The 26,231-nt window shown below is 41.3% G+C and overlaps 3 long non-coding RNA genes across 8 annotated transcripts in view; 1 reads left to right on the top strand and 2 right to left on the bottom strand.

The window, feature by feature from the left end:
• LOC150064945 (uncharacterized) overlaps positions 1-2,360 on the bottom strand; it is a 55,697-nt gene extending 53,337 nt beyond the window's left edge. For all 6 annotated transcript variants that reach the window (XR_016534856.1, XR_016534855.1, XR_016534857.1 and 3 more), the window contains exon 1: positions 2,263-2,360. This is a non-coding gene — a long non-coding RNA (uncharacterized LOC150064945). The remainder of the gene's footprint in view (positions 1-2,262) is intronic.
• A 231-nt stretch (positions 2,361-2,591) lies between these two features.
• On the bottom strand, positions 2,592-13,541 carry LOC150064943 (uncharacterized). The gene is made up of 5 exons (XR_016534862.1): positions 13,251-13,541; positions 11,047-11,161; positions 7,064-7,229; positions 2,765-2,880; positions 2,592-2,625 (listed from the first exon to the last, which is right to left on the bottom strand). It is a non-coding gene; the product is annotated as an uncharacterized LOC150064943 (long non-coding RNA).
• LOC150064944 (uncharacterized) lies at positions 4,372-6,994 on the top strand. The gene is made up of 2 exons (XR_016534863.1): positions 4,372-4,424; positions 5,872-6,994. It is a non-coding gene; the product is annotated as an uncharacterized LOC150064944 (long non-coding RNA).
• Positions 13,542-26,231: the final 12,690 nt, after the last annotated feature.

The raw sequence follows: 26,231 nt of genomic DNA, 5'->3' as shown, positions 1-26,231 counted from the left end.
AGAGTTGTGAAATGATGGACAAAGTACCACTCCTGACCCTAACAGGTCAGGGAGAGCATGTGCGTCAGCATATGGGTCTGCACCCCTAGCCCATCTCCACAAAGGGAAAAGAGGACCTGGAGGGGAGGGATCCAGGGTTGGCCGCCTGGGTCACTCCTCTAGAGTAGGACCTCAAGTTTTACTTTGGAGGACAGCACCTCTACTCTCTTCACAACAGGTATGTTGGCCTGCTGCGTTAAAACAGAAAGGGGGAGATGTGGGGAGCCGGAGCAGCCAAGACGGCGCCTGTCCCCTGCCTCGCTCATTGTATACAAATTTCTTAGTTCCCCTTAGTGGGTGTGTGAGTGCAGAGCCTTTGCTCGCTCCGCTGCGTCTGCGCGTATGACGTCTGCGCGTATGACGTCAGAGGCCTGACCAATCCCGAGTTTTAAAAAGACCTTAGCGGCACAGCAGCCAATGGAAAAAGTCCCGCGTTCTTTGATTGTATATAAGCAGCTGCACTTCCCTGCCCCGCGCCCCTCTGCTTCAAGCCTTCCCTTCAAACGAGTTGCTCTTCATTAATAAAGCGTGATCGAGAAGGATCCTCGTGTGGTGTCCGTTCTTCCCTGCTGGTCAGGGGTGCCGGGCGCCGCACACCAAAACAAATGAAAGTAAGAAAAAGGGGAAAAAAAGGTAAAAAGAAACAAAAAATAATGACACAAACCTGAAATCAAGCTATAGAATGTGGCTATAGTAAAACTAATGTTGCTTTTTTGTTGTTTAAATTCATCACCAAATTTCAGGTAGCCATTACATCTGTCTTGAACATCTGCTTGAAAACATTTTTCCCCTCATCCTTATTCTTCTCCCTTCTCCTCCATCACAGTTTCTCAACTCTACCCCTAAACTTCAGGAGCTTGTTCACTCCAGGAGGAATGAGCAGACCTTTACATAAGAATTCCCAGGTCCTGTCCTGTCTACATCTCTCCTATCTCTTTATCCTGGCTGCCATTGTCAACTTTCCAAATTCACATCTCAACTTCCAACTTCAACCTATATTCATGCACTTCTTTTATCAGACGGTTATATCTCTCAAATCAAATTCCATCTTCCCCTCAATTCCAAATAAAGGTAACTTTGTTTCTCTTCTAAACTTCATTACTTCTCTGTCATTTGTTTAACAACCAGGAAATACTTCTTAGCCCTTTTTCTTAACATGAATGTGAACTCAAACAGGGAGTTGGCCTTTTCTTGACATTTAGGTGCAATGAAGGTCAAAATTGAATATTCACTTCTTTTCAAGACTAATCCATTGAATCTTCTTATTCTAGGGTAGCTGTAGTAGCACTTGGAGCCATGAAGTAATATTGCAACCACAAAATGCTACAGATGCCCTTAACATACAGTGCTTGGAAATTACACCTGGAGCCAGGATTCACATAGATCATATCTACTCTCTGTAAAAGTCCTTCATGGGGGGGAGAAATGTATAGTTATGCAAAAAAACTCACCAGATTATTTTTAATATATATATGTATATATTTGGGGCTAAGTCACTATTATCTTGAAAATAGATTTAACCTAATTTATAAGTTATAAAATATACTTCCTTGATATTCCTATAGGCTAAAACTTTATGGATAATTACCAGACTTCCCTTTACCTTGTTAGTATGATTGGAATTTTAAATTTTCATTGAGAAGGTAATTTTAGGGAGGGTATGGCTCAAATGGTAGAGGACTTGCCTAGCAAGCACAAGGCCCTGAGTTCAAGCCCCAGTAACACAAGATAAAAAATAAAATAAAAACAGGAATAGAAAATCATTAAAATGGGTAATGGCATAAGTGCAAAAGAAGTTCACCAAGTCAAATAATACATTGAACAAAAAGGCTACAGAATGATGACGTACTAGGGAGAACATCCAAAAAAAAAGGTGAATGATTTTGGTAGTAATTTCATCAATACTCTGTCCACTGTGGGACAAGGTAGATATGTATTAAACTGTTCATTTCTTCTACATGTTTTCACACGAGTAAGGACTGGCATGCAACTTTGTACTTTTTCTGGAATAAAGAACCAGAACACTTTCTGGTTAGCTTCAGCCAAAACTTAAGGGCTACAAGTTACCCAGCGCCTGGCAACAGTACCTTCTTCCTTGACCCAACAAGGCAGAGTGCCAGAGGAAACAGCAGAGTAGCACTATGTAAACAGGGCAAGTGGCACAGAGCAGAGGCAAGTTATATAACCAAAATATTTTAAAATATGTTCATATCTCGTAACAACCTTTGCCTTTGGTTGGTTTCTTGTTTGGAGTGTTAGTTGAAACAGTTAATTCAATATTATCTGGATCGCAGATCGGGGATCTCCAGAAAAAGGCCGCGGCCTCCGCCACCGCCGCCGCCTCCGCCGCCGCCGCTCCGGCACCGCTGCTTGTGGCCGCTGCCGCCGCCGCCACCGCCGCGGCCACCGCCGCCGCCTCTGCCTCCGCCGCTGCCCTGCAGCCCCAGCCGTTGGACTCGGTAGCACGTTGCTCTCCTAAGATGGCTGCCGCGACCGGTGCTGTGGCAGCTTCGGCTGCCTCAGCGCAGGCGGAAGGGAAAAAGATCCCGGATCTTTTTATCAGACAGGTTAAACGAGTAGAAGGCTCTATATGGAGGAGTAGAAAACAAATGATTAAATATTAATTCGAAAATATTTGTCATTTCTTAGAATTTTTTCCAGTTTTTATATACTGGATGATATCTTGGGGATGGTGCAAAGGAAAATTGAAACAAAAATGTTCTACCTTGTGGAACCTGCATTATGAAGGAGGTAGATATATTTGAAACAAACAAACAAGATGGAAAGTCAGTTTTCAGTAGGTAAGGGAAGGAAGGCTTTCTTGATGTTGACAGATTAAACCTGGAAATGAAAGATAAAAATGATTATGGGTCAAACTCTTGGAAAGATGAAATCACTACTAATTTCATTGAAGGCTCTAGAAAGTTTAGGGTGGTAGAAATAGTAGGGGGGGCTTTATTCTTGTTATGTGTGATCTGCCTCTTAGCCAACCAAGTTGAGATTTAGTGGTGATTGGATGGATGAAGATGTCTGGAAATCCAAGTGGAAGCCTTAGCTGGAACTATAAATATAAGAATCATTGGCATAGTCATATTATATAAATTAATTGCATTATATAGGCTTTTATAGGATTATGTGCAAATAAAAATTGAAGGCTAAGCATATGAAGACTGGAATATCTATTGGTCTGGTAATGTGGAGATTCTGATAAGAGTGGCAGAATTGTAAAACCTGATCACACAGTGTCCAGAGCAAAACAGAGCAAGAGAAATTGAACCAGTAAGTTAATGTAATTCATCAAATTCATTTCTTTATAAAGAGAACTTTGGTAGTAAATGGAATTTGGGGGTCGGAGTCAAGCATTTTTTTTAATAAGAGAGAAATGACATTGTGCTTTTGAATGTCCACTAGAAAGGGGAAAAATTATGATACACCAGAGGAGAGCTACATTTACGAGTATGTGTAAAGGACAGAAGCCTTGTGCACAAAGGGTTGACTATAGCTAGGAATTAATGCTGTTAATTCATGGCACTAAAAAAAAAAAAGACTAAAGTCATTCTACCCTGACTCTGGATGGGGCATACAGGAATTGGGGGTTATTTAAGGTGTCTGCCTATGGCTTTCATTTGACTGATGGGAGTATGTGAGGGAGATATAAAGTTAGATAAACTGCATTCCAGTGGATTTGGGGGAAGGCTAGTGCGAAATTGAAGTGCTTGGTTAACTGTGAAGGCAGTATATGGCTGGAGTCAGTGCCTTTCTAAAGAGTGGCTTTCTGTAGCCTGTCTTTTCCACTGTCACCCAGGAAACAATCACTAAAGTGATCCTACATCTTAGGTACTTATTTCTCTATTATTGTTCATTTCTGTATTCTAATGTTCTGGGTTGAGAGAGAAGGCTATTAGTTTGGAAAGTACTTGGATGTAAAGGTTAAAAAAATAGACCTTACTGTGTAATATCATAGTTTACCTTTACCCATAAGAAGGTATGTTCCAATACACCCAATAGATGCCTAAAATTGTTAATAACACTAAACCTTATACACAGGTTTTGTAAGGTTACCATAAGTGAGGTGACCTCTGAGAAGGCTTCTGAAGGACTAATGGGCATATAAAATCTAGAGTATGGTTTTATTGGACCAAAGAAGGATTCAGGTCTTAGGTGGAACAGAATAAAATGATATCGATATCATCGTATTTCCTGAGAGTGGCATGCAATTAAAACTTTATGAATGGTTTATTTCTGAAATTTCCCATTTAATGTCTTTTAGGCTTCAGCTGAGTATGGGTAATTAAACCTATGGAAGCCAAGATTGTAGGAAATAAGAGATAGTGTGTCAGTAACTAACTTGAGCCACTTTTAAATGATACTGCACGGTTCCAGAGGTAGGTTGGGAATTTCATAACAAAAAGAAGTAAATACCCCCTTCTATTATAACATTGCTGTTATTCATTTTGCTCATCCACAGTTACAAATACTCCTTATGTTACTGCTATCATTTTGAATAAACTGTTAACCTCTCTGATCAAATAAGAATCAGAAAATATACTGCACTGGTTTCTCACACTTGTAGTTTTAGTACTTTAGGAGCTGTGGTTGCAGTTCAAAGTCAGGCCAGGCAGAAAAAACAGTGAGATTCTATGTCCCCCAAAAAAGCAGATATGATTCAAGTGGAGGAACACCAGCTAAGCAGCAAGCTGAGCAAATGTGGAAGCTCTGAGTTTAAATCTTAGTACCCTCCCCAATGTTTGTTTTTGTCTTTATCTGTGTAGAATTGAGTTTCTGACCTATGTCATTTTATTTTTATTTTTGCCAGAAAGTCTTTTTCTCCTTCATTTTGGTAATAATGCCCCTTAAGAATACAGGATTCTACAGTTTGGTCAACTCTGCTTTTGCTCTCATGTTTGTAAATGGAAATCTGCAATGTCATTTGTATTTCTTTTGTTGTTGTTGCCAATTCTGGGGCTTGTACTCAGGGACTGAGCACTGTCCTTGGGCTTTCTCAAGGCTTAGAGCTCTAGCACTTGAGCCCCTAGCAACTCTTCCAGCTTTTTCTATGTATTTGGTACTGAGGCATTGAACCCTGGTCTTCATGCATGTTAGGCAAGCATTTTACCACTAGTCCATGCTCCCAGCCCTGTAGTTTGTATTCTGATTCTTATTTTAAAGGATAGTTTATTTTCTGTTCCTTCAAAAATGGACTGATTTTCCTTCTCTTTCCTTCTTTCCCGTCTTTATATCCAGGTATGTCTACCCTGGGTATTTCTTTTGTGTGGGTGGGATATGCTGGATCTCCTGGCATGTCAGATATGATGGATTATGTTGGGCTCACCACAGTTTCACACTAGAGCCTGCCCCTAGACCTTTTACATGACTAGTTAGGTACACTTTATTTTTTTACATATTTTCAAATGACTTATAGGCAGAATGACACACAAACACTCAATACTTAATATATACAGTTGGATAAGTTCAGAGCTAAGTAAGCATATGTGGTACATCCAAATCTACAATCTGTGTTCACAGCACATCCATCTACTAGAAGAAGAATCCCAAATGACCCTTACTGTACACTCTATTTTTATTGACAATGAAACAGATAGAGGAAAGCTTAGTTCCCATGGGTTTTCTCTGGAGACACATTCTTGACTTGTGGGAAGTTGATTTGCTTACTTACCATGTGCTGAGTATGGCTTTTCTAGAAGGAAATTTGGATGCTACCAAGTTAGAGTTTATGATGGTCCCATTTTTATTGTTTTTAATATGCTTTGCTTATACTCTTGCGAACCATTTCAGTCTTCCTTAATGCTATTTTTGTTTTTGTTTTTACAGGGCTCTAGCTGTAGAATGAACATGGAAGCTCTCCTTTTTGGCTTTACCAGAAAGTTATTCCAAAGCTGCTACTGCCACCTGCAGAGTCAGCAGTTCTAGCTTCTGAAATGAACTGGCAGTCTCAGGGCTAAGTCTGTGTGGAGGCAAGCACTCTGCTGGATGATGAATACAACCATAAACAGCCTGGACAATGGCCAGCAGACATGTTACTGATCTGGATGATGCCTATTAATACTCTTAATAAGGACATGCAAGTGTCTTTTCAATGTATTATCAGCAAGGACTATTTTACTAGGCCCCTAAATGAAAATAGTCTCAGGGAATTGTTTCACAAAGCTTGGGGACTTGGGAAATTCTAGGAATCTATTTAGAAAGCGGAGGCTGCATTTTTGCACAGTACCAGTCTTGATTTTCTTTAGAAGGGGGGGTATGGAGTTTCATAAAGTCCTTAAATCTGGTAGAAAGTACCCAAGGGCCTTGAATAGAGATGTAAGTGAACAAAGAGCATGGTGTGCATTGATCATGGAGAGAAGGTAGTGAATTTTGCAAAGGGAGATAAAGAGAAGATCAAATTCTTTAATGGTTTGCAAGGACTATGTAGAGGCCTGGATTGTGGAAGGGAAGAAAACATTAAAAGGCCCATGCAGATGATCCCATGGAAATGAAATAGAATAAAGTCACCTTTTGTAGGCAAATGTGACTTTTGCTCCTGTATTTCAGTTAACTCTCATAACAGCTTCAGGAGCAATTTCCAGAATGTAAAAATCCAAGGTTTATTGATGGCTAATCTTAGAGATGAAAAGTGGGATTCTATTTGACGTTACCAGCAGCTGAGCCAATGTCTGGTACTTACTGTAATGGGGAAGGCTGTAGAGATAATTTATTTGGAATTGAGGGGAAGGTGGAATTTGATTTGAGAGATATAACCGTCTGATAAAAGAAGTGCATGAGAGTGGCTCATTGTGCGCAGCGTTGCACGGCGCCGCGGGCCGCCGTGGTCTAAGGTGGAAGTTCGTGCGGCCGCCGCCACCGCCTCCGCCGCCGCCGCTCCGGCACCGCTGCGGCCGCTGCCGCCTCTTTTGCATTGCAAACCATTAAAAGTGGACAGCTTCATACAATCCAATTAGTGACCCCTGCTTTTCACAGGAAACCCATCATCGATGGGTTGCAATTCTCCATGAAAATCGTTTACCTTCCGGGAAGCTGCTGCTTTTGATGTGGCATTCCAGGAGGGTGTTAGAACAGCCTGTGTACCTCTGCTGTTTCAGAAACTTCTCCAAATTCTTTTGCGTTCAGTGATTATCCCAAATTATTTAAATTGGTTCCCAGTCATCTTTGATGCAACTCTGGAATCTTTTCTGAATGTAAGAAAATCACACATATAGCACAGAGAGAAGATTACAGAATCAGAATGACTTAGTACTTCCCAGGGAAATTCTATCAGAACCAAATAGCAGGTGTTTGAGTTGAATTTGAAGCTCCACAGCCACACTTCTATTGTACCTTTACCCACAGCTCATAGATGAGTACATAAAAGTTCACAATAATTGCTCATAAAAAATTCTCCACCCAAATGAGGAGCAAGTAAGGCAATCACCGAAGTTAATGTAATTATACAATCAAAATTTTATTAATATGTCCTCATTTCCATTCCCCAGTTGTCCCATATCATTTTATCACGCTGTATTATTCTCCTTGCTTCTCCTGTTTTGCAAGCAAAGGAAATGTCAAGTTAAGATACATCCATTCAGGGGGACCAAAAATAGCCATTTCTCACTTCCCATGATGCTTTCTGTTGTCATCTTTCATTGAGCCTGCCTCCTGTATGAAGTGTTATTCTTCTGCACTTAGTAGAGTCTTTTTCTGCCAGAGGCCTCAGAAAACTAGGTTCCAACACACACACACACACACACACACACACACACACACACACACACACACACACACACATTCCTTAAATACAAAGATATTTTCAGTAAGTGTTCTAGTATGTAGATGTGGGATTCCCTCAGAGAGGTCTGAGGAGTCATAGGTATGGACCACTCTAGTAACTATTTCCCTTTGACCAAGGCCAATGTCACCATCTGTGTGACATATGTCACACTAGAGCTGCATACTAGTAAATTTTCAGCCCCTTTCCAGGAATGCTGTAGGGAAGAAATCGTTTTGAATTTGAGTTACACATTAACAGATTTTCATTAAATATAAAATCTTAGGTAGTTTTATCATCCCTATTTAAATTTCTGAATAGGCATAATTTGGTCACTGAATTTCCTATAATAAAAGAAAATGCACAGTATGCTCAGTGGAATAAGACAGATGAAAACGAATGAACACTGTATGATATCACTTGTACATGAAATTCAATAAAGTTAATTTCATAGAAACTGAGTAGAATGGTGGAACTACCATGGTGGTACTACCAGAGAAAGTGAGATATTGATCATGGGTAAAAAGTTTTAGTAGGGGGGCCGGGGGTTTGGTCTAGTGGTAGAGTGCTTGCCTAGTATGCACAAAGACCTGGGTTGTAGAAAAAAGCTAAATGTTGCTGAGACTCAAGTGGTAGAGCTCTGATCTTGAGAAAGCCCAAGGATAGGGCTCAGGCCCTGAGCTCAAGCTCAGGACTGGCAAAAAAAAAGTTTTAGTAGGACTTGAAGAACAAGCTACGATATGAGCTATTGAAGTACTCTGTGACCACAATTAATAACACTGTACAATTCAAAATTGCCCAAAGAATTGATTTTTAACATTTTCTTCACAAAAATGGTGAGTTAGAAAGGTGATGGATATATCAGTTACCTCTATTGAATATTTCCATACTGTATAGACAGATCAAATATTATGTTGTACTCTATAAATTTGCGTAAGTAATGCCAATAGGAAGGAAGGAGGGAAGAAAGGAAGGAAAGAAGGAAGAAGGAAGGAAAGAAGGAAGGAAGGGGGAAGGAAGGAAGGAAAGAAGGAAGGAAAGGAGGAGGAAAGAGAGAGGGAGCATTTCTAGAATGTACATAGCTGATCCAAGAAACAATCTCTTTTCCAAATGTCTGAAATTCTCCACTCTACTAAAGCTTTCCTTCCATGCTATCCATGCTGTACACTCCAAGCTTTGTTATCACTACTAGTAACTACTTTACCACCGAGCAATCTCCAATACATGGATCCTCTTTATCGAGCCTCCACCTGCTGTCGTTCCCGCATACTGTTTATGATATTGCCCCCCTGCCATTCAATGATGTGATTGGGACCAGGAATCCTTCCTGTGACTTCCCTCAAGTCTTCCCTTCCCTTCTTGCCAAGCTGGGAGCCAATTGCAGAACATACTAACCTAAAAGTTTCATAAACACCCTCCCTCTTTTCATTGTCCTCTTGGCGAAAAACACTACATGTATCTTCTGCTGTCACTAAACTAAACTAGATGTCAGTAAGCTATAATTTTGGACCAAATGCAGACCACTGCCAGGTTTTATAAATGAAGTTTTATTGGAATAAAACAACATTCATTCATTTCTGTATTATCTATTTCATGCAATAATGGCTGTGTTAAATACTGGGACCAAAACTGTGGCCCACAAAGTTAAAAGTACTTTATGTGTGTACTGAATACATTTGTGAAACTCTGAGTTAAATTATTCCTTAAATCCAGATTTGCCAACCATTCTTAGCTTTGATTTATAAACTCAAGACTCTAATCAACACCCAACTCTCTAGCTCACATCTGTATTCCTGACTACTTAGGAAGCTTAGATCTAAGGATCCAAGTTTGATGTCAGCCTAGATAATCATGAATATCATGCCTCAGTTTCTTAACTCTAATTAATCAGCAAAATTTGGAACTAAAGACATGGCTCAAGGATAGAATGTCAGCCAGGAATAAAACAGAAAACCAAGCATATGAGGGCCTGAGTTCAAGCTCCAGTAATGACAAACATGTTCGGATGCATATTCGGGCATGTATAACACTGACACACGGACAGACAGACAGACAGACACACACACACACACACACACACAGATAGAGACAGAGAGACAGACAGATAGAGACAGAGAGACAGAGACAGGGAAAAAGGTAAATCAGAGGTCTTAAAGCCAAAGCATGGGAATGCCTTTTGGAATTTCCCTCCTTGCACTCTCCCTATTTACCTTTGCTAAGCTGTGTTTCAGTATTTCATTATGTTCTGTTTTGTATTCTGTATTTATTTGAGACCAAGCCTTGCCATGTAGCCCAGACTGGCCTTCAATTCACCATGTTGTCTAGGCATGCCTTAAGTTCTCTGTCTTCCTGACTCAGATTCCTGAGAGTAGAAGTATATATTACCATACTTCACTTTTGCTGATTTTTTCCCCTAGAAACGGTCACAGCAATGTTCTCATCTCATTTGCCCATTGAGTGTGATTTTAACAAGTCTTCCACAACAACTAATATCTAGATGCCCTCTCTTTGTATGAGAACATGCATGTATGGACTTCACAAGTAGAATGTGACCACAGTGGTGCTTCCTGAAGCAAGTCATGAAAGAAATTACAGGTGTCCTTGGTTCTCTCATTCTCAGAGCCCAGCTGCCAAGCTGTTAGGAAATCTAAACAACCCGTGGAGTGTCTCACAGAAAGCTGCCTATATAGAAAAGGAACAGAACCCCTGGCTTTCTACCCAGCCAAGCTCCCAGCCAATAGCCAAGAGTATCTTACCATCTGTACATCTCAGAAGTAGAATATCCATGCTAGGTACCAGTGGCTTACCCTTAACGACTCAGAGAACTGTGGTTCAAAGCCAACCTAAGCAGAAAAGTCCATGAGACTCTTATCCCCAATTAAACATCAAAAATGGCAGAAATGGACTGTTACTCAAGCAGTAGAATGATAGCCTTGAGCAAAAACGCTCAAGCATAGTGCCCATACCCTGAGTTCAAGTCCCAAGACCTGTACACAAAAATAAATGAAGTAGAAACGCCAGTTCTGCTCCAGTTTTCCCATTACACAAACTACAAATTTTTGACGTATAAAATTACAGCTATTTTGGATTTTAGTTTTTTAAGATTAGAAGATTGGGTATATACAAAATGGTAAGACCCAACATAATTCACAAGATTCATTACATTTGATGTGCACCTTATACAGATAATCTGAAAATAATTTTATATAGTATTTGACTGGGTCTGCAATTTGACTATGACTCACCACTTGGGTGTGGAATTTTCCACTTGCAGTCATGTCAGCATTCAATATGTTTCAGATTTTGGAGTGTTTCTGAGTTCAGGTTTGGTGGCTGTTCATCCTGCACCGTTCTCAGTGACTATGGGGGAGGGAAAGGGCGCTCATTAGTTACACATGGCACAAAACAAACCAAAACAGCAGCCATCTGGTCTTTTCCTCTCTAGGCCTAGCTTTCTTATCATACAGACGAGGTGGTGCGTCCTTTGACTCCTCTCTCAATCATCATGGGACAGTTCTGGCCTCTCACCTCACTCAGAGTCAATATGCTATTTGTCTTTCAGCTTCTGAACTAAGCACCACTACTAGGTCATTTCTGTTCCTGACATGTATTATTTTAGGCCCACTCCCAGCTTCATGACCTCCTTGGGAAGCCAAGTGTGGGAAGCCATATTCTCATAGGCCCATACCTAAAGTGGTGGGTTGTCTAGTTTCAGATGCACTTAAGATTGATGCTGTTGAAAGCATAGGCTGAGAAGGAAAGGACAGGTCTCCAAAATTTGATAGTTTCTCTGTATGAATTATTAGTGCCAAGACAAACTGTGACACAGTCAGTCATCAGTAATGGGTGACGGGTTGGCAGCACAGCATACATAGAATCCAATGTGAGTCAGAGCAGGGTTGTCAAGCAAGGCAGTAAGTAAATGCTTGAGAAAAACTCATCAAAACAACAACATTCTACTAGTAATCGGTCCTTGAAAGAGGGTCTTGAGTGTCAATCACTATCTCTGGCAGTAATTGCTGAGGTCATTCTCTTGGTAACTTGTCATATTTAGGAACTCAATCAAATAGATTGCTGTAGTAAAGCAAATTATGTCTTAGTCACCACATCTTCTTTAACACATGCACAAATGTCCCCCATGTCTCTTTATGTCTCTCTTATTCCTGTCTCTCTGTCTCTATCTCTCTCTGAAATGTGCATACATGGATATTTACACATGCATGTGTGTGTGTGTGTGTGTGTGTGTGTGTGTGTGTGTGTGTGTGTGTGTATGTGTGAGAAAGCAGATCCTATGTCACCACCTGGCTGAGCCAAATATAAGAAAGACAGTTCATACTGATCTTCCACCTCCAAATTGTGGAGACAACTGGACAATGTGTAATGCAGATTTTACCATTTATCAGCTATGTGACCTTTGGTTAGTCACTAAATCCTTCTGAGCATCTGTGTCTTAATTTACAAATGAGACTTATATTAGACAGAGTATGACAAGACTGTATGGTGTGTGTGTGTGTGTGTGTGTGTGTGTGTGCTCACACATGAGTGCATGCAGGTTCTTGGGCTTGAACTTAAAGTCTGGTGCTATCCATGAACTTTTTTTCTCGAGGCTAATGTTCTACCACTTGAGCCACAACTTCATTCCCAGCTCTTTGTTTAGAGATGAGAGTCTCATGGATTTTTCTACCAGAGCTGGCTTTGAACCATTTTTCAGTCTCTTGAGTAGATAGATTATAGGCCTAAACCACTGGCACCCAGATGAACTTATTTTTGTTTTTATGACTAAATAAAATCACAAGGAAAGTATCAAGTATTTCTAGTGAATGGTTCATACATGTTGAATTTCCTTCCTCTGCTGGACAAAACAGCCTGGTCTAGGACTGCAGTACTAAGCCATTTGTCCCCACATTTTATTTAAAGTTTAACCTAGCATATCCTAACTTTCATGTTTAATCTAATTAGTCACTTCTAGTCTGTAGCTTTAGGAGTCCTGACACCATGCTAAAAACACTCATCAGAAATTTTCTCCCTTACTTTGGCCATTAGTTTCTTTCTCATTTTATCACCAACAAAATCACATTTTCTTCCTTAGCCCTGTCGAAAGCAACAAGCTTACCACTGAGATGCTTGGACTACATCCTGCAAAGCAATCCTGCCCCAGAGCCAGGGCCTGATTTAACATGGTGCCAGTGGCTCTCTTAATGAAAGGCAGGTGGCAAGGCCTTCAGAGATTCTGTCACAGTGGGAGCACAGCAGGAAACAGATTGGGTTAATCCTCGATGTGCCTCCTGATTTGCCAAGCTTTCAAGCATAGCAAAACTGAAAATAGCCTACTTTCTCACATTTTCGCATAGGCATTCCCTTCTAAATCATCTCTCCCCCCCCCCCACCGAATGCCTCATCTTTAGGGATATATATTGTTAGCTAAGACAGGAAGTATTCTGGGAAAAACCTCTGTGTTATGCCCCGCGATGACTTGAAGGTGGCGGTGGCCTCGAGCCCAGGCTTCATCTTGCCAGGCCCAGACGCAGGCTTCGCCTGGCTGCCGAGGACACGGCGCCCTTGAGTGGTGGCGGGCGGGCATGGCACAGCAAAGCCAGAAGAATGGCGGAGGCTTTGTGGGGCAGGAGGACGGAGACCCTAGGCGGCCTCGGAAGCTCACCAGCATTCCAGGCCGCGGAGCCCGCCGGTCCTGGGCCTGGGGTGACCTCCCTGCCCCGCCACCAGGACCGACGAAGACCCTAAAGGTCCTGGAAGGTGAGCGGAGCCCCAGAGGCCGGCAGGTGCAATGGTTGGCTGTCAGAGACCAAGGAGTTAAACGGAACAAAGCAAAGACCCTCTAGCCTTGAGCAAATCGCATCTGGTTGAGTCATCTGCACAAAATACTTCTCCGAATAACCGCAGGTTGTTGCTTGGGTTAGCACAACGGCCAAAAGAACAGCCTGACCCACCCCTAACCTTGAGATTTCCCGTTCTTGTTATCACAAAAACTCTCCATCCTCCCCCTCTATACTACCTTTCTTACACTCAGGTTATATAAACCCTGCTTTACTTTTAATAAATGAGACCTTGACGTGACTCAGATTGTCTCTGTCTTTCTTTATGCGCCTGGTCTCCTTCCTCTCTTTCCCCTATTGGTTTTCTTCTTTTAGGAGGTGCCTCTTCAAGCCGCATGAATAGCTGAACCCGCGGGTCAGGAGAAGTGGCGCCCAACATGGGTTCGAGGCACGGTGACCTACCGGACGGCGTGGAGAACAGGGGACCCCGATTATATTAAGGTAGAGACACCCACACCGCATCGCTCGTGCACCGTGGGAGAGTCTTGAGGTAAGTTCTGCCGTCCCATCAACCATGGGCAAAGCGTTATCAAAAGAGGTTTTATTTATAAAAGAAATGAAAGGATCACTTAGGGAGAGAGGAATAAGAGTTAAAAAGAAAGATTTGGTAAAATTCTTTTGTTTTGTTGAAAGAAAAATATGTCACTAAAACCTTATAAAAATATTTATCCTATTATTCCTAAGACTTCTTCTGATAATGGCAGGCTCAACCCCCCCTCTGAGGTGGAGCTAGAGGAGGAGGCAGCGCATTATGAGGAAGAAAGATATGGCCCTTTTTCTCTTCCCCAAGTTTCTGCAGCTACACAGACTCCAGAGATAAGGGCCCTTCACTGGCCCACCCCTCCCCCCTATCCAGACACCTCTCTCCTGTCAGCCCCACCACAGGAAATGGTGAGATCATTCTCTGTTCCTCCGGAGGTGCAAGGTCTCCTTAAATCCAAAGACTCTCTCTTGAAACAAGTGACAGAATTAAAAAATGTGCTTCATTTAAAAAGAAAGTTAAGGGACCTCACTTTGCAAATTCATGATTTACAAATGAATCTTGTTGGGGAAGCCGTGACTACCCCCCATGCCTCGGGTAACAAGCCCGCTAAAACACCCTCGGCCTCAAAGAGCCGCAATAAGAGACTCAGATCCGGGGCGCAAACTGTTTCCCTCTCCTTCCCCGTAATTACTCGCTCTAACACTCAACCTCGGGAACAAGAGGGGGAGGGAGGAGAAGCGGGAGAGGAGGAGGCAGACACCACCAGAAGGCAGGAGGAGGGACAAAACCTAGATTCCTCTGCCTCTGAGGAGGAAGGGGGTGATCAGGAGGAGGCAAGGAGACATTCTCAAATTACATATAGGAGATTGACGTTTAAACAAATTAAAGAACTACATTCGGCTGTTAAGAATTATGGAATTAATGCCCCTTTTACTTTAACAGTACTGGAGGGCCTCCGGGGTGAGGGACATTTATTGCCTCTTGAGTGGCACAAGATTGTACAGTCTGTTTTAACCAGGAGTCAATATCTAACCTGGAAAGCTGAATTTATAGATAAGGCAGAAAATCAAGCTATTACCAAAAAAAAAAACATACACAAATGGCTTCATGGTCTTCTGATAAAATTTCAGGGAGGGGCAAATTTGCCTCGGAGGAAAAACAACAAAAACTCCCTGCAGGAATATTAACCCAGACTGCTCAGGCTGCCCTGGCCGCCTGGAGAGCAGTGCCTGCTGCAGGAGCGGTTACTACCTCTCTTTCCAGGGTAGTACAAGGCAATAATGAACCATATTCTCAATTTGTTGCCAGACTGTTAGAAGCAGCTGAAAGAATATTAGGTGAGGTAGATACAGATGATATTATAGTTAGACAGTTGGCCATAGAAAATGCTAATGCAGCCTGTAAAGCTGCTTTAAGAGGCAAAACAAAGACCCTAGATTTAAATGGTATGATTAAAATTTGCAATGATGTGGATTCCTTTGAACATAAAATGTCTAAATCTATTAATTTGGCCATTGGAGCCATACTCCAAAACCAGACTCCACCTTCAGGAAAACTAGGACGAATATCTAGCCCTAAAAACTGTTTTAAATGTGGACAAATTGGACATTTTGCTAGAGAATGCCCTGGAACTATTAAACAACCCAACGTTCCTGGGACAATTTCTCAAATTGGACATTTTGCTAGAGAATGCCCTGGAACTATTAAACAACCCAACGTTCCTGGGACGATTCCCCTCCCCCTTCCCCTTGGCCTTTGTCCTAAATGCAAAAGAGGCCGTCACTGGGCTAGAGAGTGCCGGTCCAAGACCGATATAAATGGCCAGCCTTTATCTGCGGTCTCGGGAAACGGGCTATGGGCCCCAGTAGGGGGCCCTACCTACCCACCACGACAACCAATGATCCCTCCCGCCCAAAATCTGCCTCTGATGCAAACATCGCTGACTCAGACTTATTCCGAGCCACTGCAGGCAGCGCAGGACTGGACCTCTGTTCCTCCACCACCAGAATTATAACTCCAGAGGAAGGAACAGTTGTTATAAACTCTGGAAGGTTCGGGCCTCCCCCGCCAGGAATGTTTTTTTCTTATTATAGGCCGAGCTTCAAGCTCACTGCAAGGACTCTCTTTAAAGTGGTTTATCTGAATAAAAAAAGGATCTGAAAGGAATTCTCTTAAATGTTTGCTCAAAAGGGAAAATAATCATGGAATGTTCATGTAAGTCGTAAAAGGTTTGAGTATGTCGCCAATGGTATGAGTATGTCTTGAGTAAAGTTGGTATGCAGTTAAACTGCAGTAATGTAAATAGAGTCAGAATTGATACACTGATGTGAGGGGTTGCTATACTTGGATGTATATTTTCTAATTGTGTGGGTTTTCTTGGGTGCAGAACTGGGAGGGAATGCTGTATGCCCCTCCAAACCAAAGAATGCTGTCTGCCCAGCATTCTGCCCAGGTCTGATAGCAATTGTTAGCCCCCCACCACCACCAGGCCATATGTTATCTCTGGTATCAGAGGCAGCCCCAGGAGTCATTTAAAGGAAAACTTGGGAAAGCTAAACTAGCTGACAGTGCTAACCATAATTCAGTCCAGTCCTTCCAGGCCTTACAGGTTGATCTAGGGACATGTTCATCGTCTGGTTTCTAACATCCTGGCTCTCCCACAGCTATCCCTAAAGAATATTTTAAAATTGTAATAGATATAAAAGACTGTTTTTTCTCCATTCCCCTCGATCCTGGAGATTGTAAAAGATTTGCCTTTTCCATACCCATGATAAACCATAAAGGCCCTAATCCCCGCTTTCAATGGCGAGTGTTGCCACAGGGTATGGCTAATTCTCCCACTCTTTGTCAAAAATTTGTGGCTCAATCTATAGACCCAATTCGTGTTCAATACCCTCATATATATATTATACATTATATGGATGACCTATTAATTGCTGCCAAACTAGAACTGGAGGCACATCAAGTGACTCAAATAATAGTTATTGCTTTACAAGACAGAGGACTTTTTATCTCCCCAGAAAAAATTCAAACTTGCTATCCCTTCTTGTTCCTAGGTTTTCAATTAGAACCCTCTTTAATATATGCTCAAAAAATTCAAATCAAAAGGAATAAGCTAAATTGTCTAAATGATTTCCAAAAACTCCTTGGAGACATTAATTGGCTACGTCCTCACCTTAAATTAACAATAGGGGATCTCAAACCCCTGTTTAATATTCTACAGGGAGATTCTGACCCTTCCTCCCCCAGAAAACTTACGCCCGAAGCTGAAAAAGCCCTAATAAAGTTAGAGGAGGCCATTACACAACAAAATATAGGTTACTTCAACCCCTCCTTGACCCTTTATTTAATCATTTTTGCCACAGAATTTACACCCACCGGTTTATTGTGGCAAAAAACCGTGCCCCTGTTATGGATTCATGCCTCCGCCTCTCAGTCCAAGGTACTCCCCTCCTACCCCTCTTTGGTCTCCCAACTTATTTTTCTGGGGCTCAAGACTTTTGTCAGATATTTTGGCAAGGATCCTGATATCATAATCACCCCTTACTCTAAGGAACAAATTAATTGGTTACAACAAAGACAAGATGATTGGACTGTTTTATGCACTGGGTTCCAGGGTAGCTTTGATACTCACATGCCCAGCGACAGACTTATTCAATTCCTTAATATCACTCCTTTCGTTTTTCTAAAAAATACCTTGATAAAGCCCATCCCCAATACTTTGAGCATCTTTATTGATGGTTCAAAAAATGGAAAAGCTTCATATGTTATTAATAATGTTTTCCACTTTGTAAATACTTCCTTTAAATCTGCTCAGTTAGTAGAATTATTTGCTGCGCTTTGTGTTTTTCGGTTATTAAAGACCCACCCTTTTAATCTGTTTTTGGATAGCCATTATGTTGTTAGAGCTTTACAAGTTTTAGAAATGGTTCCGGTTATTCAGCCTACTACACCTACTTTTCAATTATTTTTTGAATTGCAAAAACTTATTAGACAACGTTCGTACCCTTTCTTTGTAGGACATATTCGTGCTCATTCTGGCCTACCTGGGCCACTAACTCGGGGCAATGAATTAGCTGACTTGGCAACCCAAATAGTTACCCTATCTCAAACAGTTAATCCGGTGACCCTTGCACAAGAGGCCCATGCTGTTCACCACCTTAATGCTCATACCCTGCACTTAAAATTTAAAATTACTAGAGAACAGGCAAGACAAATTGTTAAAAACTGCAAAAATTGCCTAACCCTGCTCCCTGAACCCCATGTAGGTGTAAACCCTAGAGGGCTCATACCTGGACAACTTTGGCAGATGGATGTTACTCATGTCCCCTCCTTTGGAAGGTTAAAATATGTACATGTTACCATTGATACCTTTAGTGGATTTATTTGTGCCTCTGCTCATTTAGGGGAGGCCACAAAAGATGTTATAAACCATCTCCTATATGTTTTTTCTGTCATGGGACAACCCCAAACTATAAAGACGGACAATGGGCCCGGATATACCAGTCAAAAGTTCAAGCAATTTTGCTCCCAAATGAGCATAAAACATATTACTGGAATCCCCTACAACCCCCAAGGACAAGGAATAGTGGAAAGGGCTCATCAGACTTTAAAAAACACCCTCATTAAACTTGCCTCACAAGAAACATTATATTCCCTTAAAGGAAACTATAAGACTTTACTATTACATGCTCTCTTTGTTTTAAACTTTTTAACCCTTGACGCTAATGGCAAATCTGAAGCAGAACGCCTTTGGCATCCAACCACACAAACAGACTACGCCCAGGCCCTATGGAAAGACCCACTGACGGGAATATGGAACGGCCCTGACCCAGTCATTATCTGGGGAAAAGGATCAGCTTGCATTTATAATTCTAAAGAAGGGGGAGCTAGATGGTTGCCTGAAAGTTTAATAAAACCATATAATAAACAATAAAGCCATATAACTAATTCCAGGGTGGCGCCTGAGAACAAAAATATTTTTCTTTTACAGGTCAACAACCATGATGACGAGGCCTTCCCCGTCATCACTCGGCATGATGCTATTGACGGTGATGCTCTCTGGCAGAAGTTGTCCTCCAAAATCGACGAGGATTAGACTTACTTTTTCTACAGCAAGGAGGCTTATGCGCGGCTTTAAAGGAAAAATGCTGCGTATATGTAGATAGAACAGGACTTGTTAAGGATAGCTTAGAAAAAATTACAGCTAGCCTAGAAAAGCGAAAAAGAGAAAGGGAAAAACAAGAATCTTGGTATCAAAATTGGTTCTCCACATCTCCCTGGCTATCAACTCTTTTCCCCTCCCTCTTGGGCCCCCTTGTGGGACTTCTCCTCCTAATTTCTTTTGGCCCTTGGGCTTTTCAGCGCCTTACGCGATTTATAAAAAATCAAATTGATTCTGCCTTTTCCAAAAACTCAATCTCGGTGCATTATCATCGCTTAGAGGCTCAGGATGACCCTGTAGGGTCCGAAACAAGCACTCCCGAAAGAGGGCTCCAGTTTCATACACTTCTTGGCTGATAAACCCCAAGCGGCTAGAGAGCATCCAATGACGGGATTATTATGGAGCTTACCCTGGGTGGCACAACATACAGAGGCCATCGAGGCCGGCTCAACAAGGCATGTTGCCAGGAGTAAGGGTCCCTCCATATAGCCTAAGACAGGGTGTTCTCTCCACCTATAGAGACCTTGTTCTTTAAAGGAAAGGGGGAATTGTCAGAGACCAAGGAGTTAAACGGAACAAAGCAAAGACCCTCTAGCCTTGAGCAAATCGCATCTGGTTGAGTCATCTGCACAAAATACTTCTCCGAATAACCGCAGGTTGTTGCTTGGGTTAGCACAACGGCCAAAAGAACAGCCTGACCCACCCCTAACCTTGAGATTTCCCGTTCTTGTTATCACAAAAACTCTCCATCCTCCCCCTCTATACTCCCTTTCTTACACTCAGGTTATATAAACCCTGCTTTACTTTTAATAAATGAGACCTTGACGCGACTCAGATTGTCTCTGTCTTTCTTTATGCGCCTGGTCTCCTTCCTCTCTTTCCCCTATTGGTTTTCTTCTTTTAGGAGGTGCCTCTTCGAGCCGCATGAATAGCTGAACCCGCGGGTCGGGAGAGTTGGCGGCCCCGGCGGTTGGGCTGGTGCCAGCGGAGAAACGGTGGTGACGACCACGGGTGCCCACGGAAGCCCGCGAAGACTTACTGGCCGGTTCTAGGCCTGTGTATATAATATGAAAAAGCTGCTCTCAACCTCCCCCAACCTTCAAAAGACGACTTTTAGTCCTTCTGGACTTTGCAGACGTGAAGAGGTTGCCGACGTATGATACAGTAGAGGTAGAAAGTCACCCTTGTTGTCAGGGCCTATTTTCTGTTTTGTGGATGGAGGACGTGGAACAGAAGAGAAGAAGAGGCTATCGACGAATACGATCCAGTGACAGTCACGGATCTGTGTGCATCTCATCCCCCTCGCTGTATATAGAGTTGACTGTGCTTAAGTATCTTTTATGTTCTGAAGGGCCTGATGTATTTTTAAAGTAGGAGTAGGGGAATAACACATTGTGTAAACGTCTGTCTTATAAGCCTTGTGAAATGCATGGGGTGGGGGGAGAGGGGGACAGTCCAACGCTTGAGTTGTAGGCATGGTGCTTTGTAGGCCCTGGTTCCCAGGAGAAAGAAATGTAAAGAGGGCCACACCAGTGCTTACAGTGAAGAGTAACATTGTCCCATTTTGTTCTACTTTCTTGTGTATATAAAGGACAAAGAGGTCCTAAAGTACATCTAGGCTTTCTAGATGTTAAAGAGGTTGCCAGTGTATGACAAAAATAGTTAGTAGACTTTGTATGTTTTGTGTTAAAAATCTCTAAAAAAGGTCTTCTGAAAATTTGAGCATTCTAGCATACTGGGTAGGTGGACAAAGGTTCTAGAATGCTCATATTTTGAAGACACTTTTCAGATTATAATTTGTTACATATGTGCAGTCAGTGAAGACTGCTATGTATATAGTGGACAAACTGAGTCCTTACTTGAAAACATCTAGTCTGTCTAGATGTTTAGAAGCGCCCAATGTATGTTAAATGTAGAGATAGTAAAATAATCACTTTTTAGATATCTTTTTGCTAACATTCACATGAAACACTTGTCTTTAAGGAATGGAATGGGGAAACCACCACTGTGAGCAGAATGGCATGTACTGCCTGTACTCATTCATTGGTTTGGAGGAGGTGGAAGGGAGCAATTGTGAAAGGTCATATGCTAGTGTGTTCATACCTGGACATCCTCAGGTGCCATTTTTCTATAGTGTGCATTTTGTTTTGCTGTGTATATAGTGTATATATAATGGACAAATAAAGTCCAAATTTTGCAGCATCTAGTCTCTAGATGTTAAAGAGGTTGCCAGTATAGATTTCAATTTATTATTGAGTAGGATATGCACATCATGACAAGAATATGTAATGCTTTCCATTTGGTTGGGAAGCCAATAAAATAAAAGATTTTAGAGTTCCAGAAGCCCTATTGAAGTCTTGACCCCCAACAACCTTAAACCCCCATTAGTCCCCACCAACTAAAGCTTTTACCACCTCTCAGCAGTGCCAGAATAGAGACTACGCTTTTCACACATGGTCCACACTGAATTACAACACCATTGTAAGCAATTATTCTTTCTTTGTTTCTTTTCTTTTTCTTTCTTTAGTTATGGCACTTGAACTCAGAACCTGGGTGCTGTCTCTGAGCATCTTTGTGCTCACTTAAGCCACAGTATCACTTTCAGCTTTTAAATGGCTAATTGGAGAGAAGAATCTTACTGAATACTTTTCTGCCCCAGCTGGCTTCAAACTGCAGTTTCCCCAGACCTCAGCTCCCTGAGGAGCTAGGATTGCAAGCATGAGCCACCTGCACCCAGCTTGTTTAACCATTATTATTAAGTCACTCTATCAGGTCCTGTTTCATCTCATTTCAATAAAGTCTGCAATCTTGCTCTTTTCTGGGTTTTTGGTCTGGCTTCTGTTATTCTAGTTGTTACATTTTATTGTACTTTATCTAATTGTTTTGGTGAGGAAAGTCACTAAGAGAATACAATATTCTCTTTTGTTTTCTCTATTAAAACATCAGCTCTATCTCCTGTCTGTGTGCCTGTGAGAGAGAGAGAGAGAGAGAGAGAGAGAGAGAGAGAGAGAGAGAGAGAGAGAGAGAGAGAGAGAGAGAGAGTGTGTGTGTGATTTCTCGGGCACTGACAATCTTGTATTTTTAACTTTTAATATCTAGTCAGGTTAATATTGTACTATTTCACACCTGACACTCTCCACTTCAGATTTTATAATGATCCACTCTACCCTTCACACCTCCTATGGAACATTTTTCGAATGTATTAATTAAATAATAGTGTAATTTCATATGAACAATTCTTTCTTAGTGCTGGGTCATTTCCTGTGTCTAAATACATAGGGAATCCTATCTTTTGAGATTATGCTTTGTAGTACTTTGAATAGAAATGATAAGCAGAGAAAAGGGATATTCCTTTATTGCAGAACTCCACAATTTCTTTTACCATTGCCTTCCTTTATTTCCTATGTATCTGTTTCATATATGACTTCTCTTTGGCTTTAAAGGTGTTATTGAAAATTTCTTCTATTGAGCAACAAATTCTCATTTTTGTATATTTTTATGAACCATGCCTTTGGAAGAAGGTTTTCAACTTACACAGAATTCTGGTTTGACTGACCTTCCCTGCCAAAGAGCACAGTAAGGATGTCATTGCACTATGGGCTGCTCTTTGGGGAGTGGGTAGGGATAGTAAGTGCTGTGGCTTGAATTTAAGGCATGAATACTGTCCCTTACCTTTTTGACCAAGGCTAGCACTCTACCACTTGAGTCATACCTCCACTTTTGCCTTTTTGGTGATTTGTAATAGAACTCTTATGGACATTCCTGTCTGTGCTGGCTTTGAGCTGTAATTTTCAGATCTCAGCTTCCCGAGTAGCCAGAAATATAGACTTGAACAACTTGAACTTGACTGAGCTACTGTGTGCCTAATGTGACATTTTCCTCACCTGAATAATGGCAATATTCCCTTCTGTTTTGATTTCAACAATTTGATAACAATATACGTAGGAATGCATTTTCTTCTGGTTATCCCGCTAGGATTCCATTGAGTTTCTATCTGTAAGTCAATGTCTTCCATCAAATGCAACATTTTGGTGTTTGTAAAGCATCTCGCATTTTCTGTATCCTTATCAATCTATTTTTCTTTTAGAGACCCCATCCACACAGGTATTTGACTACACACACACACACACACACACACACAGCTCTGTATAGCCCAAGGCTCTATTTAATGATTTTAGTTATTTAGACATTCTTCAGGTTGGATGATTACCTGACTCCGTCATCTCTTTTTTTTTGTTCTCTATCACCAATCTGCTAATAGGGTGATTCACGTGATTTTTTCATATCTACTTTATTCATAATAATTTTTAGAGCCATGCCTGTAATTTCACCTACTCAGGAGGTTGAAATTCAAGGATCATGGGTCAAAGCCATCCCAGGAAGAAAAATCTGAGACTTTTATCTTCTAACTTTTAATTAGAAAGAGGGGGTATTTGATTAGTTCTTCATTGTTTCTTGTGATGATACCTGATTTCTTTACCCTTTTTGATAATGTTTCCTTCCATTATTCAAACAGATTTCCTTAGCTTCTTCAAGCACTTTTATAGCAGTTTTGTGGAACATTTGTTCTGGATTCCTCCTGTTCAAACCATATTAAGGGTCACCTTTTCATTAGTCTCCATTGAGTTCCCCAAAGCCTGTATCTATGTATCACACTGTATACACTCTGTCCATGCTCAGTAATGGTTGTTGCATATTAGACATCATTGTGCTTGCTTGTCTGGTCTTTGGATTCAGTTATCTTCTTCCGAAGACTGTTAACTTTCTTCTTGGAAATTTGACTACTGCCTGCTCCCCTTAGAACTACATAGGATTGATATATTCTCCATTGTGGAAGATCTATTGACAACCAAACCCTCTTCCTTAGCTTCACTAAATTGGGAAAATGCAAGCTCCAAATTCTCTTTTTCCTCTGCATTGTGATCAAGTTTGCTTTTGGACTTTGTTTCAGAGAGGTCTAAAATAAATCCTACTTCAAGTTCAAATCTCGCTGCGAGACAGTGCCTAAAAGCCTCCAAACTCCCACATCCCAGCAAAATGCTTGATCTGTACTACATTCTAACTCATATCTGAATTCACAGAATGTATCTCTTCATCAAGGACCTACAAGGACTCAGGACAAAACCTCTGCCCAAATCCCTAACATCCTGGTGCCTATTTTAAAAATTACATTACTTTTAGCTTCATCAAATTCTAATATCTGCCACTTTGATCAAGGATAATTACTGTTCCACTCTTGGAATCCAGCCTACTACACTGCCTTCAAGAAATCCTGAAAGATACTTCAGGCTGGGAAGGGTCGCACCTGATGAATTATACTTCTTTTGGAGAAACTGCCTTACGGTTTTCAAAAATAACATTTCTACCATTTCTTACCCTTATTAGCAGTGAAAACGCTTCAAAGAACTCGCCAACGTATGTTTTCTATTTTTATGGTGACAGCTTATGATCCTAATGTTTAAGGTGGGGTTCCCTGCTCCCCCCCATCCGGGTTTGGTATGCAGTGATGTTGAATATCTTTTTATATGTCTATTAATCATGTGTATGTTTTCATGGAATTTTGTTTAATGGGTCATTTTGGTTTTTGCTGTTTTGAGGTGTAGGAGTTCTTGATGTATTTTGATTATAAGCCCCTTATCAGATGTTCTAATTTTTCACAATAAGCAAATGAAGTTTTTTTTGTTTATTTGATTTGTGTGTGTGTGTGTGTGTGTGTGTGTGTGTGTGTGTGTGTGTGTGTGTGTGTGTGTGTCCTAAGGCTTGAACTATGAGCTTTATGCCTCTGAGCATTTTTGCTCATGGCTAGCATTCTACTACTTGAGCCACAGTCTCACTTCTAGTATTTTTTTTGTGTGTGTTGTTAATTGTAGATAAGATTTTCACAGACTTGGGCCAGGAGTTTAGCCTAGTGGTAGAGTGCTTGCCTAGCATGCACAAAGAGACAGGTTCAATTCCTCAGTATTGCATACATAGAAAAAAGCCAAAAATGGTGCTGTGGCTCAAGTAGTAGAGCCCTAGTCTTGAGAAAGCCCAAGGACAGTGCCCAGGCAATCTCAGCTCTCATCCTCCTAGATAGATAGGATTAGCCTAGCCACCAAATAAAGTTCTAGTTATGTCAATGACATCCTGCCCATGCACTGATGAAAATTTTCCAGGGGATTTCCACCCTGTATAGCAGGAAGAGACACCCAGCACCTTTAAGGTTGCAATCAGATCCTTGTCTACTTCCCTTTACTAAGGTATTGTACCATGTAACGTAGGACCTGGGCATATTTGACTTCAGAATATTTGTACCTGCCAGATACCTGGATTTTAACAGGTTCCACTTTTCATATGACCATCTCTTTCTCAGTTGTAGAATTCATCTTACGTATTATTTCAGGAAGCTAGTGTCTCTGCCCCTCCTCCCATGGATTTCCGGCACAAGGTCCTGCCAATTGACTTTCTGTTAATACCCACAGTCCTAGATTTTTTCTGTTTACTTATTTAGATGTCCTAATTTTTCTGCTGTGAAGGGAGCCACTTGCCTGCCTTGATGTGATATATGAACTATCCAGAAAGGACTGTCTCCCTCATTCACTCTGGTGTGTTACCTTGACAAAACTTCAACACTCACAAATGCATTGGCTTTGCTAATCATGTTTGTAGCTCAAAAGTAATCTCAGTAGCTCTCAAAGGGGGACTTTGATAAAATTATACATTTTGTGCTTGGTAAAGCTTTGAAATCTGAAACACAGTAAGATGATGGTCCATGTTATTAAATATTGATCTGAAAGTGGAACCCAAATCTGATTAAGGTCTATATAGCATATATTAGGATGAAGGGAACATGCTAACTGAAATGGCTTTGTGATAGGATTAATTGAACTGACCCTCTTTCTTAACAGAATGGGCTGGTAGTTATGATCTTTGCCCTGTACTTAAAATAATCTACTTAGACTCCTGACT

Source organism: Megascapheus bottae, chromosome 3, assembly GCF_031878675.1.
Source record: "Megascapheus bottae isolate mThoBot1 chromosome 3, mThoBot2.hap1, whole genome shotgun sequence".
NCBI classification, from domain to species: domain Eukaryota; kingdom Metazoa; phylum Chordata; class Mammalia; order Rodentia; family Geomyidae; genus Megascapheus; species Megascapheus bottae.
The sequence above is the reverse complement of the archived record's forward strand: the minus strand, read 5'-3'. Positions and strand labels throughout refer to the sequence as shown.